The sequence below is a fragment of the Neovison vison genome, chromosome 11 (genome assembly GCF_020171115.1).
Source record: "Neovison vison isolate M4711 chromosome 11, ASM_NN_V1, whole genome shotgun sequence".
In the NCBI taxonomy this organism is placed as follows: domain Eukaryota; kingdom Metazoa; phylum Chordata; class Mammalia; order Carnivora; family Mustelidae; genus Neogale; species Neogale vison.
The window spans coordinates 205,725,308-205,742,553 of NC_058101.1; positions in this window are offsets into that span (position 1 = coordinate 205,725,308).

The following is a 17,246-nucleotide window of genomic DNA, read 5'->3' on the forward strand; positions in this document are numbered from 1 at the left end:
CTGCACGTGCACAACTCTGACATGGCTAGGCTCACCCTCTCAGCTGCCTCATGGCTGCTCCCACCCCAGGGCCTTGGCACCGCCCTTTGCCTGGAATGCCCCTCCCCCACAGATGGGCCCGGCTCCACACGGCCGACCCTGTCTTACTGTGCTGTATTGCCCTGAACAGCCTACAAACTCTCTGCATTTGTTTTCTAGAGTTGTCATAACAGAATACCACAGACCAGGTGACTTAAACTGTAGGAATTTCTTTCTCACAGTTTGGGAAGTTAGAAATGCAAAATGACGGTGTCACAGGACTGGGTTCTCGGGAGGCCGCTCTCTTTGTCTTGCAGATGGCTGCCTTTTCTCTGTGTCCTCCTCAGGCCTTCCCTCTGTGCGAGGTATGCCTCTTCCTCCCACATCTGCCCAGTCTCATGGCCTCATGTTAGCTGACTCGCCTCCTTAAAGGCCCAACTCCAAATGCAGCCACATTCTGAGGTCCTGGGGGTCAGGACTTGAACACGTGCCTTCCGGGGACACCATTCATCCCATAACATTATTTTAGAATCCTGTCATCTATGCATTTATTCCTCTCTCTCTCTCTCCCCCCAACACTGTAAGCCCTGTGCTGACAGGAATTTTTGTCCTCTTTGTTCTCTGTTCTATCCCCAGCGTTTAGAACTGTGTCTGGACTATAGAAGAAACTAGAAACTCAGTACGCATTTGTTGAAGGGATATACGATTCCTTTTTTCTTGACTCACCCACAGAGCTACCTAATGGTTAGATTTAAGGGTAAGTTATTGCCTTTGTGTTTACTTCCCTTATAATTAAAAACATCCTCTAAATGTTATTTTCAAAAGCGTCTGACCCCAATCTTTGGGGCTCACAGTCACATCATGCTTGCCACCAAAGCAGCGCTCAAGCTCACTCTTGGATCTTTTCCGCTGTGTCTGGAAACCTGAGCCCTTCTCTACACCCGCCTGCGCATCTCCAGAAATGGCAGGTCTGGCCCCATTCCCAGGGGCCAGGTTCCTGCTTCTGGGTGTCTGAGAAATCAGATTCCAAAGTTCTGGATTTCCTGCCTCCCGGGTTTCCAGAATTCTCCAAGGCAGTGAAGAGCTGGGAGGACCCCCTTACTTTGCACGGTGCTCCTGGCGGTGGTTGCCAGATACCAAATTTGGATGGTGACGCAGCGGAGGCAGGGTGCTTGCTTGGACCGCCTGCCTGGGAGCTCCAGGGCCACACGTGACCATTAGCAGCCTCTCTCCGCACCCCTGGGAATCTGGGAGTCCAGCCCTGGGAGAAAGTGAAGCAGACGTGTTGGAAATGGATCTGTGAGCATCATCACCGCCCAGCCAGAGCCCTCGATGTCCCCCAACACACCGCAGGGCTGGTCATGAGCCATTTTCCCCTTCAGGATGCCACAGGTGTCCGCGTCTATAAGGTCCCCCCATGCAGGCCATGCCTACGTTTGCATTCCAGTGTGGCCCACAGGCCTCCGGGCTCCCTCGCTGCCTTCTCCAGCCTTCCCTGGTGGAGAGCTCTGCCTCGCACCTTGCAAGCCTGGGCAACGGCCTTTTACGTCTCTTCTGGGCCCTTCCTCCGAGGCCAGGCCTGAGTGGGAAGAAGGGAGGGTGTCCTTCCTTTCGGGACGCCGCAGAGGGCACAGCCAGCTCTCTCCAGAGCCCCCAAACCGGACTGAGTTCAGCGCATACGCCCTGGAGAAGGCTGCACTTTCCCGGAACAGAGAAGTATGCTAAATACAAAACCAAACAAACCACACGATGGCTGTTACGCCCAAGGCCAGAGTGGGGAGAGGATGGGCCACAGGATAAAGGAGACTCTCCTGGTCTCATCGGTTGCACACGAGGGGGGTTGACTTTTGGAGGCTGGGGGACCCCTCCTGGAAAACAACTTTCGGAGACAGACTCTCCGAAAACTTTCCCACCAGACAGACTCTGCACTTTCCGGAGCAAGAGAAATATACTTAAATATATACATCATGTATATTCATGCATGTATTTACATACAGTGTATATAGTACCTATATTTTAGGGACCGACAGATAGAAACAATGTGAGCAAAACCGAGCTGGTTTAAATGATAATTTGTCAGAAACAAATACGCCCAGTGCCTGGTTTATCTGGACTTGGTAATCTTGGTGTACTACCGACTAGTTTTATAGTCTTATCTGGGTTGTAACCATTTTTGTCCATTTTTCAGAGTGCTAAGATGTTCTCCTCTTTTTCTTGCCCTTTGCTCTTTTATTTCTTTCATTCTTCATTTCTTCCAGTCTTCCCTGTGCTAGCTGTAATGACAACTGTTTTTTTAAAAAAGGACACAAACCAAGCATCCACACAGAAAATGCAACAGATAAATCATCACTGGTCCCCCAAACAGTAAAAGTAGCAAGACGTCATTTTACTGAAATATAATGAATATGTACAGAAGATGGTCCAGAAGAATATTCATGAAATAGTATAAGTAATATAAGTCAATACCGATCCTCTGGGAAAGAATGGGTTACACATGATTCTCAGGATTCTCTTGTAATCCGTATTTTCAGTTTTTTTTCCCATGTTAAACGTGAATTGCTTTTGTGATAAGAAAAAAAAAAAAAAAAAACCAGGAGCCATAAAACAGTAAACAGGAAACATGAAAAGAAGGATCTGGTCTAGATCCAGGATACGTTTAATATTTCAAACCCAGCTTGTTCCGCTTTGCCTATTCGGGCAGTATTTGCATCGATTTTTTCAATTTTAAAAATTGGTAACCAAAAAAAAAATTCAAGTAGCCAATTCCTAGGACTTCTTACAAGTCAATTGGACATATAATTTATCCATCTCTGTAACATGCTTTCCTAAATCTCTTGCTGCTAGACATGAAGGCTGCTCGGGGGACAGGAGCAGCAGGAGAGCTGGGCTGTAGGGAAAGTGGGTGTGGGAAGGGACAGGGATGAGGAGGGAGGCCTCCCAGTTCTTTGAAAGAAGCTGCATTCAGGCAAGGTTGCTCTGGGTGCCTGCTGCACTCTTCCCAAATTGGTGACTCCCTCCAGCTCCTGCTGGCGTAAACAATTTACATCCCGACACAGCCTGCAGCCCGAGGTGAGGCTGAATGAGATCAGTCATCTAAAGTTGTCAAGGAGGGTGCATGATGTGCTGAGCACTGGGTGTTATATGCAACTAACAGATCAGTGAACCCCACATCAAAAACTAATGATGTACTCTCTGTTGGCTAATCAAACTTAATAATAAGTAAATAAATAAAAGAAAATAAATAAATAAAAAATAAAGTCGTCAGCACACTTCCTAGAACCTACGGTTAAACAATGGCTATTGTGAATCAGGGCAGAAACTGCCCTCTAGGACTATCCATTGTGACCCAAGTGCTATTTCAACCCACGCTTCCTTTCCAGCACTTTGCGTTCAGACACGTTAGCATCTCTTTAATTTTTTATTGTTGTTTACAATGATTCAGCCTAATTCTGGGGGTGGTGGGGAGGAAGGGAGTTCAAATGATTCATGCTTTTTTAAAAAATAAGAAAGGACAGAGAATAAGGAAAAAGCGTAAGTGACGTGAAATCCCAGGTGTATGTTCAACATCCTTTCAGACACGGAATGTCCTCACACACTTCCTCAGCGGTACCCGGAATGTGTGCTGATCACTACCTGCTTTATTCATCCAAGAGCCAGGCAAGGACAATTCTCTACGACAACAGGTAAACATATGCACATGCATTTGGATACATTACTGTGTCTGTGGCTGCAAGAAATTGCACCCTCAGAATATATCATAATTTATTTAGGAAATCTCCTATAACACACATTTATATTGACTCCAACTTTCAACCGTTATGAGTACTAACATGATGAATATTGGGACATATTTGTTGTGAACTGTCCAGTTGACTCCTTTGGATGAATTTCTAGAACTGGTATTGCTAAGTCAAAAAGTATATATATTTTAAATCCGTATATAGTCAAATGCTCATGGGAAAATCTGTACTAACTCATAGTCCCACCAAGAGACCATTAACGTTTCCCTTTCTCCATGTTTCCCCCCCACCAAAACTAGGTCTTGCCAAATTTTTCCTACTTAGCCAGTCTGAATCTACAGAGATTGAAAATTTTTCTAAAAATCAAATATTTAAATTTTTCTCTCTCTCTCTGTGTAGCCTCTTTCCATACACAGCAAAAGATCCCAGGCACAGTAGCAACTAAAACCTCAAAGCAAACTATGGTACCACGTGTCACCACAACAACGAAATCCATAAAATACCTAGAAAAATCATGAAATATGTTTGTATAAGTTAGGTGGAGAAAAGGATACGACTCTCTTCCGGAGAATACAGAACATCAGGTGTGCAAAGTCCTCGATGTTGAAGAGACATTAGTATAAGCTGCCTATTCTCTGTGTGAACATACAAATTTAATACAGTTCAATCAAAATCCTAATGAACTTGATAAAAACAGATTAAGTATCATTTCTTTTAGTTCACTGGGAACTATATAAACATCTGATCCAAGCTGGGAGCACAACTGAAAAGGAGAGTGAGGAGATTTGCCCTGATATATTTTAAAAGAACAGCTACGGTAGAGAAGTTAAACAATGAGGAACAGTGCAGAAAGAGGCACATTAGTTCAACTAAAAGGAATAGAAATCAAACCGTGTAGGTGAAAATTTAGCATTTTAAAGGAAGGGGGTAATTTTAGACATGATAATCACTAGTTTAAGGAAACAAACAAAGAAAAACAAAACATGATCTCCAACGCATTCCTTATATCAAAATAAACTCTATCACAGAGGTTCAAATGTAAAGATGAAATCAATTAAAATACAATTGTGATTTTGATATAAGATAGAATGTTCTAAGAATATCATAAGTATCAGGAACCACAGAAACAGGGAATTTGGACAACGAGCAATTTCAAAAACTCCTTTAGAGCACATTTAAGCAAATTTTAAGCACCTAAAGCAAGGGATTTCTATAAGCATGGTATGAAGAAGGAAACAGAAAAATATGCAGAATGGACATAAGCACTCAGAAAGGCAAGTGCTTTCTCGTGAACCTGTTTTTATAGGGACACAAAACCCTCTGCATCAATAGAACAATAATGTATAATCACAATGAATTGCTTAACTGTGCGAGAAAAAGTTGAATTAGCATAGTGGGTTGTCTATTTAAGAAGAGATTGACGTGAACTGTAACCCACCCAGGAGTTTTCCATACTAAAATGTTTCCAATAACTCTTTGAAACTTAATTCTTAGGGACAGACTTTCATCTACCCCCAAATCCTTGACGTCCCGAATGATTGGATCCCCTAAGGTTTTTGGAAAACCCAAACAAACACAAACAGTGAATCAACCAAGAGCAGAGACAGTAGCTCTTTTTCCTGTCGTACATTCTTAGTGTGACCCAGAGTCTGGTATTTCAGCAAAGATGTGTCCCTGAAGTTAGGTGACTTTTTCTGGACTTCCCAAGCCCCAAGTCAATATCTAGAGCCCATGCTAGACTTCTGTTAGCAAGGGTTGCTTATGGTCCTGTCATAAGGCAAAGTGACGAGTGTCATCTCCACAATGCAGGACGTCTGCACCAGCCTCGCCACCTGCAGGGTCAAGGGCCAGCATGCCACCATAATACATCTCTGGTGAGCCCTGCCTTTACGTTTCGATCGAAATAAGACTCCCAGAAGTGGGCTCAGCCCTTCCACCCGGGAGACTGTGAGTAGGATGGTGTTGGCAAGAGGGTCGGAGCTGGAGTCGGAAGACCTCAAACGTCGCTTAAAAATGATGCCTTGCGCTCCATGGCTGCCATCTGGATACCCGGACTGTGGTAAGAACGTCCCCGCCATTATCTCCTTTGATCCTCAAAGATCCTGCGAAGGACCCATCACTATCCCTCTTTTGGGAATTTGGAAACAGAGAAACAGGCTAAGTGGCTTGTCCGGGGTCTCAGAGTTAGTCCATGGCAGAGCCAGACTTCACACGCACAGGGCTGGGATTCTGACCGTGTCACTCACCTGCCTGCTCCCCATAATACACCTGGCAGGTTGGCCCCCTTCTCTGAGCCTCAGTAGGGTTATGGGATAACCCCTGAGGTCTTCTCAAACCCCCATGAGTAGGTTCATGCTCTGCTCCGGCGACTTCTCTCAGAGGTCTTGGGGACGGGGGGCAGGAAGCCAGGAAGGGTCAGGGAGACTTTCCCCCCACTGCCCACCTACACGGAGTTTAGATGCAAACAAGACTGTTCCAATCCAAACAGGGGCAAATCCCCCTAGTTGCTGCTGTATCTTCCCTTGGAGACAGAGGAGGCTACAGCACAAAGAAGCAGGCTGGGGAAAACTGGGAAAAGTGCCTGCCTTCCACCTTGCGGTCAGTCTGTGGACAATCCGGGCTCAGACTCTGTATCACCCGGAAGACTAATTTTCAGAGAATTCTCGGAATTGGGGTGCTGCCCTTGGTCTACCTAGATGAGATTTGGCTGGGGCAGGAACGGTGCGGAAAGAGAGTTGCGGCAAGATGTTAGTATGTGTTTCCCCTGGGCAGGGACAGGGAACCGGGCAGAGATGACAACCGCCGAGGACTTCTAACCGCCTGCCAAAGCTTCCCCAGACTCCACAGTGCACCTGAGTGTGAAATTCTTAACCCCAAAGTCCACACAAGGCATTCAGGCACTGATTAAATAACATCAAACGTCCGTCTTCTGTAACACGTCTCATTCCCTGAGGAATCTTTCAAATGTCGGTGCTAAAGACTGTCCATTCGGAATGACCTCCACATTTACACCTTCCACTCCAGCCAGCCCCGACTCCAGCACATCTTTTCTGGATGCGGTCCCCAGAATCTCACCCCTCATGTCCCAACTAAAGTCGTGACCCTGCGTCCCTGCAGCCTGCCCCTCCTCTAGGGGGCGCATCTCAGAACATGGAGCCACCGCTCCCACAGTTGGGTGCAGCCAGAAACATTTTTCTAATTCCTCTCAACCCACGATCACTGTCGGCAAATGCTGTTGCCTCTCGCTTCAAAATAAACTCCGAACTGGACCTCCTGTCGCCACCGTCACTTCTCACCTGGCTGTGTCATAATTACCGGGACTGCTCTCCCAACTGAGTCTTGGGGTCACTGCTGTCCCGTTTTCCACTCAGCAGGCACAGAGACGTATGTCACTTCCTTCTCAAAACGCTGAAAAGGTTTCCCATTCCACTTAAAATATCCAGTACCTACCGCGATCTGCAGGGACTGTGGACTGGCTCATAATTACTCTGTCTTCACCTCCCACTGCTCTGCCTCGAGGACTCTGTTCCCGCCTCACCCAGGCTGCCCAGCTTTCCAGGAAGAGACTCTCAAGGGCTACACCGTGCTCCTCCCAAATTCCCATGTTAAACTCCCAGCCCCCAGTACTTCATAATGTGGCTACTGATAGTCTTTGAAGAGGGAATTAAGTTAAAATGAGGCCACTGGGGTGGGTGCGGATCCAATATGACTAGGGTCCTTCTAGGAGGAGATTAAGACACTGACCCATTCTGAAGGATGAGCTTTTGAAGATTCATGGGGAAGACAGCTGTCTACAAGCCAAGGATGGAGGCCGGAATAGATCCTTCCCTCAATGGCCTCAGAAGGAAACAACCCTGCCAATACCAAGATCCCAGACTTCCACCAGAACTTCAAGAAAATAAAGCTCTGGTTTTTAAGACCCTTCAGTCTCTGGGACTTCATTATGTGGTTCTGCCAACTAATCCAAAAGTCATCACTCAGGGACCCAGCACTCAGCTCAGAGCCCAGGCCCTGGCTTTGGACAAGAGCAAATTCTTCAGCAGGAGTCTGTAGTCTGACAGTGTGTGTGACGTGAAGGGGTGGTGCTGTTTAAAGGCGCCTCCTTTCCAGGTCTCATGAAGCAGGTCAACACCACCTCCACAGTCTCTCCTGAAAATCCTTGCAGGGAAGGCTGCCTCGTCTCCATCCCTCCTACCCCACAAATGCTTTTTGTAAGTTCTATAGTGGGAGGCAAACATTATTTAAGCCTTTGATCCAGAGACAGCCCTGAGCTGTACCACAGAGCACCGTGGTTCTCACACGACAAACTTCCAAACCACGTGCAAGAGTCAGTCCCTTACAGATGCGGAGGCTGGGACAGATCCTGGAACTATGGGGAGAGAAGATGGCCAGGAAGCAGCCATGGCTTGAACGTGGAGGTGAGAGAAAGAACGGCATGGATGGTGACCCTGTCTAGGCAGTGGTCACGCCAGCATCTGCCTGGGGCTTCAGGGAGGCAGGAGGTTTTGGAGGTAAGAGGCTGGTTCGGGTCTGGGCATGCTGTGAGAGCAGCCTGTGGACAAGGTGTAACACACTGGTAGTGTTGGAAAGAAGGGCCTGGGACTCTGCTGATGGGACAGGGCTTCGCCGGAGTTCCTGGACCACACTGGGTGCTGAAATGTACGTCTGTCATGCTGCAGGATGAAGACTCCTGTCCTTGGCCACCTGTGCCCAGTGGCTTCCCCCAGACGTTCCCTCTCCCAACCTGCCAGCTAGCTATTCATTTCGCAAAGGGTGTTCTGCGCGCTGACTGAAATTCATGGGACTCTAAGTGCCCTGTGCACACCCAGCACTCCGTGTCCTGCCGCTCTGCTTCTTTCCTCCCGGACCCTCGGCGCGCATCTAGAACAGTCCTGTTGATGCAGCTCCTTGCTTACGGTCTTTCTTCCACAGGCTCCAAGTTCCCTGAGGGCAGGGGCTGGGGTTCTAGCTGCGCTGCTCTCCCCGAGCACAGGGCCATCTGGGTGGCTCAGTCGGTTACACATCGGCTCAGATCATGATCCCGAGGTCCTAGGATCCAACCCCCACTGCGTCGGGCTCCCTACTGAGCAGGGAGCCTGCTTCTCCCCCTCCCTCTGACCCTACCCTGGCTCGTGCTCTCTCACCCTCTCTCCAATCCGTCAATAAAATCTTAAATAAATAAATAAGATTGCAAGCACAGACGAGGCATTCTGTGTGAGGAGCGCCAATCCTACAGCACAGCAGGGCAGATAGCCCCATTCTGGGCCCATAGCCCAGCTCCTAGCACGTCATTCCCTGTGCGAGCTTGAACAGATCGCTTCATCTCGGTGCCTCTGTTGCCGTCCTTGTAGCAGGGCATAAAAATAGTACCTCGTTGCTATCAACAGTAGGGCCAAATTAAGCCACACCCGCAGGTGCTTGGAGGGGAGAGCGCTGCGTGCGTGTCTGCCACCCTCGTCCCTACGATATCATCATTGCTCCTTCCTCCGGTTGTGTGGGTCGGACCCTGCGCTCCTCCCCGCATGTGTAAATCCCACAAAATCCCATTGCCGTTTTAACCAGAATTCAACTGCTCACTCTTCTGTGGTTTTCTCTGCTCCCTCTGCCTTTAGGAGCTGAATGCGACTAGACTAGCCCGTTTCTGCTGCTCCTCTGGGAAAAGTCTCGGAGACAAGCCTCAGCCCAGGAAGGGAGCCCCCCGGGGACACTCGCTCTCAACTCTTGCGGCAGAGGGCTTTCCTCTGCTGTGATCTCGGCCACGGCCGCTCCCTGGAGCAGACGGTCCACAAGCCACAGCCTTACCCTCAGCTCCAACCCTTCCGAAGCCAGAAAATTGTTGGCAAATGAATAGTGGCTTTATATCCATGTTTTAAAATGTAGGTTTTCTTATTATGCAGACGTGGTAAGACCAACAGATCAGGAGATGACCGGCACTGTAAACACAGGTTATTAGTCACAGTTCTCAAAGGGAGGGGGGCCACACCGTGCCGTGAGGGGCCCCGTGGGTCAGTCAGGACGCAGAGGGACCGAGGGAAGAGCACGACAAAAGACTTCATGGCACTTTCTACAGGAAGGAACAGAGGAGGCAAGGGAAGCGCGTTTCGGATTGGGGCAGCCTGGGGCCTGCTCCTTCCTCGTTGCCTGCCCCTGCCCTGGGGTGATGAGGGCAGGTGGAAGGTAGCCCAGAGCCTGAGAGCCCCACAGAAGAGGTGGTCCGGGTGTGGGCTGGTGTCGGTTGGCACATGAAAGCACTGGAGTAGTTAACTATCTCCAGGAATCCGCTAACTCGGGGAGATACAGGTCCTCCAGGGTCAGCGGGGCCCCAGGTGCCAGAGCCCCAGAACGCAGGAACTGGAAAGCTTGGTTTTCACTGCCCCGAGTGTGATGTGGAAAGCACAGTCGTTCCTCTGCATAAGAGCAGGAGATCACACGCCTTCTTCGGCTGCTCGCCTGCCTCGTGGGCCAGCACAGCCCCTCTCCCTTAAAACCCCTGACTTCTGCGTGCAATCCAGGCCTTGCCTCGGACTCCCGCTCCCCTCCAGAGAGGCCACACCTGATCAGAGCCCAGTAAATGATTAAGCCCTTCTTTGTTCGGTGTTGACTCTGAGCCGGTTTCAAGGAAGTGTATCAAGGCCCCGCTTTGGGGCAAGCACAAGGTCGCTCACTGGCACCTTCCTCCTCACCCTCGGGAGTACCAGGACACAAGGCTCAAGCCTCCCGGAAATCTGATGCCTATGGCGACACTGAAGGTCACGGGGAAATACTATTTAAAATGAGCCGTGATAGAAAGCAATGGCAGTTCCTGGCTCAGAATACGCCGACAGGGATACAAAACCTGGGGTCCTTGCCCTGCTAGGAGCTGGCCCTGACCTCATCGCCAGATCATGAGCAGAGTTCTTCCAGGCGAGGAATGAGCCTAGAGGATCAGAGAGGAAGCAGGGCAACTTAGGGGCTTGGCAGAGACGTCCTGAGTCTTGACGGCGACATGGGTTACACAGGTGACCGCATTCGTCAAAACTCATCCAGCTGAACACTCGGGATCTGTGCTTTCCGTGTTACACAAATTCTGCTTCAGTTTGAAGCTGTCAAACGCCAAGTATAAACCTTGTCCAAATCCCATTATGTCTAGAAATTAAAAATGAATAAGTGATTCTGGCAGGTCCGGAATCACTTGTATTTGACTCCTGGCCGAATTCTCTGGAGAACTGACTGACTTTCTGACGGGCACTGCGGAGGCCAGGGTTCTTGGTGCCTCAGTTGTGCCCGGGAGGACGCGCCCCTGCCGCAGGACTCTTCGAAGCTCTCGGCACCTCTGCCTGGGACTCCGGCTGGCTCTGGCCTGGGGCACGAACAGGGTCAGCGGCGGAGCCCCGGGTCTGGGGAGGCCCCCGGGGCAGCGCCCAGACGACAGTGCGCGCTGAGAACCAGACAAGTGGCGTCGGGTCCACGCGCCCCGCCCCCCCCAGAGACACAGCTGGCTGCGGGTGACCACCAGGAGACCTCGAGTCTGACCCCCACCCCTTTGGCGCGACGGACGCGGCGGGGGGCAGAGGTCACGTGGACGACTCGGGCTGCAGTGGCCCCAGCAGGGAGGCGGGACTTCGGACACCCACGTTTCTCCTGAGCCCGAGGCGGCTGCCTGGACGCAGGCTCGTTCTCTCCATCCCTGCTCCTGCCGAGCGCGGCGCCGCCTCGCCCCCCACCCCCAGGCCCCCAGCCTCCTCCGCGCAGACGGTTTGTGCGGGAGACCCGGTTTGTGCGGGAGGCCCGGACCGTAAGCAGGCCCGGGACGCCTGCTGCGAGGCGGGATGCGGTCCCTGCGATCCGTGATGTGGACACAGCGCTTCCCCGCCGGAGCCACACTGTCCCGTGCGTCCGGTCGCTTCCTTCTCTACGAACCCCTGGGGGACATACAGCCCCGCGCGCTTCTGAGGAGACCACAGAGCGGGTCAAGCAGGTGTCTGGGAAGGCGGATCCTCTCGCTTCCTGCACACACACCTTCTCCGAGCACCTGCCCCCACCGAAGGCGGACACAGGCTGTGCGCTAACTGGCCCTAAGCCGGTTCTCTCCCTGCTCCCTGCTCGCTGACCACTGCGCACTCACTCTCCGTCCCCAGACCAGACGGGCCCAGCGCGGGGAGGGGAGGGAGGGAGGAAGAAGCAAGAGCAAGGAAAACTCATCTTGCGGCACGGACCCCGCTGCCTGTGATACCGCCTGCCCTGAGCGAGTAAGGGGAGCTCCGCCTGGACGCTCCGTCCGTTGAGCGTCCGACTCTTGGTCTCAGCTCAGGTCTTGATCTCAGGGTTGTGAGTTCAAGCCCCACGCCAGGGACTGCACTGGGTATGGAGCCTGCTTAGAACAATAAACAGGGACGCCTGGGTGGCTCAGTCGGTTAAACGTCTGCCTTCCATTCAGGTCACGCTCTCAGGGTCCTGGGATGGAGTCCCACAAGGGGTCCTTGCTCAGCGGGGAGACTTCTCCCTCTGCCTCTGCACCCCCCCCGCTTGTTCTCCTTCTCTCTCAAATAAATAAATAAAATCTTTAAAAAAGCAAATAAATGAAATAAAATCATAAGAAAACCTGAAGGATTCTTTTTTTTTTTTTTAAGAATTTATTTATTTATTTGACAGAGAGAAATCACAAGTAGATGGAGAGGCAGGCAGAGAGAGAGAGAGGAGGAAGCAGGCTCCCTGCTGAGCAGAGAGCCCGATGCAGGACTCGATCCCAGGACCCCGAGATCATGACCTGAGCTGAAGGCAGCGGCCTAACCCACTGAGCCACCCAGGTGCCCCGAAAACCTGAAGGATTCTTGAAGGGATCTTCGGTATGGACTAATATAGCGATGGTCAACCGGGAAGGTTTGTATCAGAGTGAGGGGAATTGCTTACATAAGCATACTCAAGGTTATAGTGTTATATATATTTGACAGATGGGGGGGAAAAACACCTTTGTTTTTGTATTACAACCTTCAAGGAAGTCTGGACCAAATCCAGGCTGATGAAAATATGCAGCAAATTCAGTGATTTTCAAGAATCATTGGGTGGAAGAAGGAAGGATATAAGTGTGGGGTTTTCCTGTTTATCAAAAGGGATATGAGCTTTTATGGTCGCAGGAGAGAGAGAGAGGAAGGCCATCCCCTGGCCCAAGGGGTTGGGTGGGGGGAGTGTAGGCGCGTCTCCCACCACCAGAGGGCGACAGCACGCCCCATGGCCAGACTCCTCTGCTGGGATAATTTACCTATGGAAATAGTTCCTTCTGAGCCCCATGTGGAGGATGCCAGGTGGTTTACCACTGTGCCCACTAAACTGAAAGCAATTTCAGAGAAAACAAAAGAATCCAAAACCCGAAGGGAACTTCAGCTGGAGAAGAAATGCTACCATACCTCCTGGCAACACCAAGACCATCCTGCTTGCCAACAGAACTGGGTCCTACCCACCACCTCCCGTCTTGGCAACCACATCCTTCAGAGCAATGCTTCCCAGATGTTCCCTAATGAAAAATCCTTCTTTTGAGTGTTTGTGCCAATGCATCAATTAAAAAAAATACAAATTAGTCTTATTTTTATTATTAGAGTCAACAAACATAAAATTACATTTCAGTAAGTGTGTCTTTACATGTGCTGTAAGACAAGCAATAAATTATTACATGCATTACTATTATTATTACAATAAATATAATTTCAATAATCAGAATGAACATAACAGGATAAAAAAGGAAAAGCATCTCTACACACACACATTGTTTGTTGGAAGTGTGTTTATAGGCATTGAACATAGACGACCATTGTTCTGTTTGTAATGTTCTGTACTTTCTCAGTTGGGAGTAAACAAAAGTTGTGAGTGACACAGTGATTACCCACAGTAAAGGCCTATAAATGCTGGAACACAGTCTTCCTCCGGGGTTAAAGTCTCCTTTTTGTTTGTTAATGTTTGCATTAATCTGACAATAGTTCTCCTGGCAGGAAATACTTCGATCTAAACTATTTCTATGCTTTGTCTCAGTACGCTGATTTTTTAAAAGTCTCACAAAGGTATCTACAGGAATGAAAGCAGAAGTGTCAAAAATGAGCAAACCCTTCAACAAACAATTTTCTTTTTTAATGTTTGTGAGAAATGAAGATAGTTACTCTGTATTTTAAAATGTTTTAAACTCTCTTCCTCAGTTCCAGTAAGTAATGGTTTAATTTGAATTATCTTTCCAAGAAATATATAGATTCCGAACCTGTATTTCCTATGCACATGTCTTATTTGAAGGAATTTAACATTGGAATGTTCCACCTACACCACAGGCTGTTTGGTGAAAACTTCCTACCACTGGGATGTTAATTTATGACAAACATCGTAAGCACCTGTAGAAGCTCGTTCTTCCAGGTGTCTAATTTTTGTCCTTTATTCTCATGGCTTGAAAGTATGTTTTTAAGATTTATTTATCTGAAAGAGAGAGAGAGAGAGCCTGAGCAGGGAGAGGGACAGAGGGAGAGGGAGAGGCAGACTCTCTGCTGAGCAGGGGATCCCAGGACCCCAAGATTATGACCTGAGCCACCTGGGTGCCCCATTGTCTGGAATTATTAAGATCATTAAAAAACACTGCCTTCACTGTGCAGAAGCTTTTTATTTTGGTGTAGGCCCAATTGTTTATTTTTGCTTTTGCTTCCCTTGCCTCAGGAGGCATATCCAGAAAAATACTGCTATGGCTGATGTCAGAAAAATCACTGCCCAGCTCTGGTCTCGGGTTTTCATGGTTGCAGGTCTCACATTCAGGTCTTTAATTCTTTTTTTTTTTAATATTTTATTTATTTATTTGACAGACAGAAATCACAAATAGGCAGAGAGGCAGGCAGAGAGAGAGGAGGGGAAGCAGGCTCCCTGCTGAGCAGATTCGGGGCTCTATCCCAGGACCCTGAGATGATGACCTGAGCCCAGGGCAGAGGCTTTAACCCTCTGTGCCACCCAGGTGCCCCAGGTCTTTAATTCATTTTGAGCTTATTTTTGTGCGTGGCGAAAGAAAGTGGTCCAGTTTCATTCTTTTGCATGTAGCTCTCCAGTTTTTGCAACACCGTTTTTTGGAGAGACTGTCTTTTTCCCACTGGATATTCTCTTCTGCTTTGTCAAAGATTAAGGAAATTAGGAAAGGATTAAGGAAACAATCAACAAAACTAAAAGGTAACCTACTGAACAGGAGAAGATATTTGCAAATGACAACAAGGGTTAGTATCCAGATTTATAAAGAGCTTATACAACTCACACCCCAATAACAAATAACCCAATTAAAAAATAGGAAAAAGACACGAACAGACATTTCTTCAAGGAAGACATCCAGACGGCCAACAGACACATGAAAACATGCTCAGCATCACTGATTATCAGGGAGATGCAAATCAAAACCACAGTGAGATATCACCTCACACCTATCAGAATGACTAAAACCAAAACACAGAAACAACAGGTGGTGGCAAGGATGCAGAGAAAGAAGAACCTCTTGCGCTGTTGGGAATGCAAACTGGTGCAGCCACGCTGGAAGATGGTATGGATGGTCTTCAAAAAGTTAAAAATAGAACTACCCTGGTGTGCCTGGGTGGCTCAGTCGGTTAAGAATCTGCCTTCAGCTCAGATCATAATCCCAGGGTCCTGGGATCAATCCCTGAGTCAGGCTCCCTGCTCAAAGGGGAGTCTGCTTCTCCCTCTCCCTTTGCCTACTGCTCTACTTGTGCTCTCTCTTGCCGTCAAATAAATAGATAAAATCTTTAAAAAATGGAACTACCCTATAATCTAGTAATTGAATTACTATTTGCCAAAAAAATGCAAAATATAAATTCAAAGGGATATATGCACTCTTATGGTTATAGCAGCATTACTTACAACACCAAAATTATGGAAGGCACCCAAATGTCCCTCGATAGACGAATAAATAAAGAAGATGTGGCATATATGCAGTGGAATATTACTCAGTCATAAAAAAGGAATGAAATCTTGCTATTTGCTACAAGACGGATGGAGCTAGAGAGTATAATGCCAAGAGAAATAAGCCTGTCAGAGAAAGACAAATACTGTATGATTTCACTCATATGTGGAATTTAAGAAACAAATGAGCAAAGGGAAAGAAGAGAGAGAGAGAGAGAGAGAAACTAAGAAACAGACTCTTAACTAAGCTATAGAGAAGAAACTGATGCTTACCAGAGGGGAGAGGGCTGGGAGGGTGAGGATGAAGGAGGACACATGTCGTGATGAGCACCAGGTGTTGTACAGAATTGCTGAGTCACTACATTGCACACCTGAAACTAATATAACACTGTATGTTAACTATATTTGAATCAAAACAACAACAACAGTGCCTATATCATGCAAATAAACCATTCTGACTGATCAGTCAGCAGTTTAAAAATAATGTGACGGGGCTCCTGGTTGGCTCAGTGGGTTAAGCCGCTGCCTTTGGCTCAGGTCATGGTCTCAGGGTCCTGGGATCGAGTCCCACGTCGGGCTCTCTGCTCAGCAGGGAGCCTGCTTCCCCCGCTCTCTGCCTGCCTGCCTCTCTGCCTACTTGTGATCTCTCTCTGTCAAATGAATAAATAAAATATTTTTTAAAAATGTGACTAAATTTCTTTATTAACTTACAGAAAATTTAGTGTTCCCTTGTTTCAATGTTTTTGACAGAGATTTTCCTCCTGAAAACTGTAATTTGTGTGCAGTCATTTGAGATTCTCAAATTCTAAAGACAATAATCTCAAATTTACCACACAAGCCTTTACACGACTGCATCTCTAGTGAAATAATGTAAATTATCCTGAAGCGGGTGGGGTATTATATCTCCTGTCAGCTTGGAAGAGCTGGAGATTTCTGCCGCTTCAGAGAGGACACGTTGCATCTCAGAAATCTGAAGGGGAGACTATGGCACTCTACTAATAAGAGGAAAAAAAGATAGTTTGATAGAATTCAGGAAAAATTACATTATTAACTCTCGAAAGTGATGTCAAGTTGACCTTCTTCTCTGATTGGTCTAATATGAGGACCATATACATAAAAATAATATATATGAGTCCAAAGCCCAAGGCAGCTTTATTCATTAAATAACATTTCTTAGAAGCTTCCAGGTCCTTTGTTTTGTTTTGCTTTGTTTCTCCCTTCTGTAAAAAGAACATTTTGAAGCATAATTATTATCATGCTTTTCCATCACGCAGTGTGAAATCCATCAGACACAGTTTAGCTTGTTTTTGTTTTATTATGTTTCTGTTTTTATTAGAGGGCTAATAAGCAAGGAGATTTATTTTTTTGAGGATCCAGAAGAGTCAGAACAAGGCCTGTGTTCTGAAGATGTACCTGGGATTTGTTTTAATCAGATGTGATGAGGCTCTTGGATAGGATATGATTGTCATAAAAGAGTGAGCTCCTTCTCGCAGCTCCCAAGGGACAGGAGCCACAGGGTGCCATGTGGAGCCATTTGGGGAGGCACAAGATTGGTAAGGAGGGGGAGAGGGCAGAGCATGGCCCAGA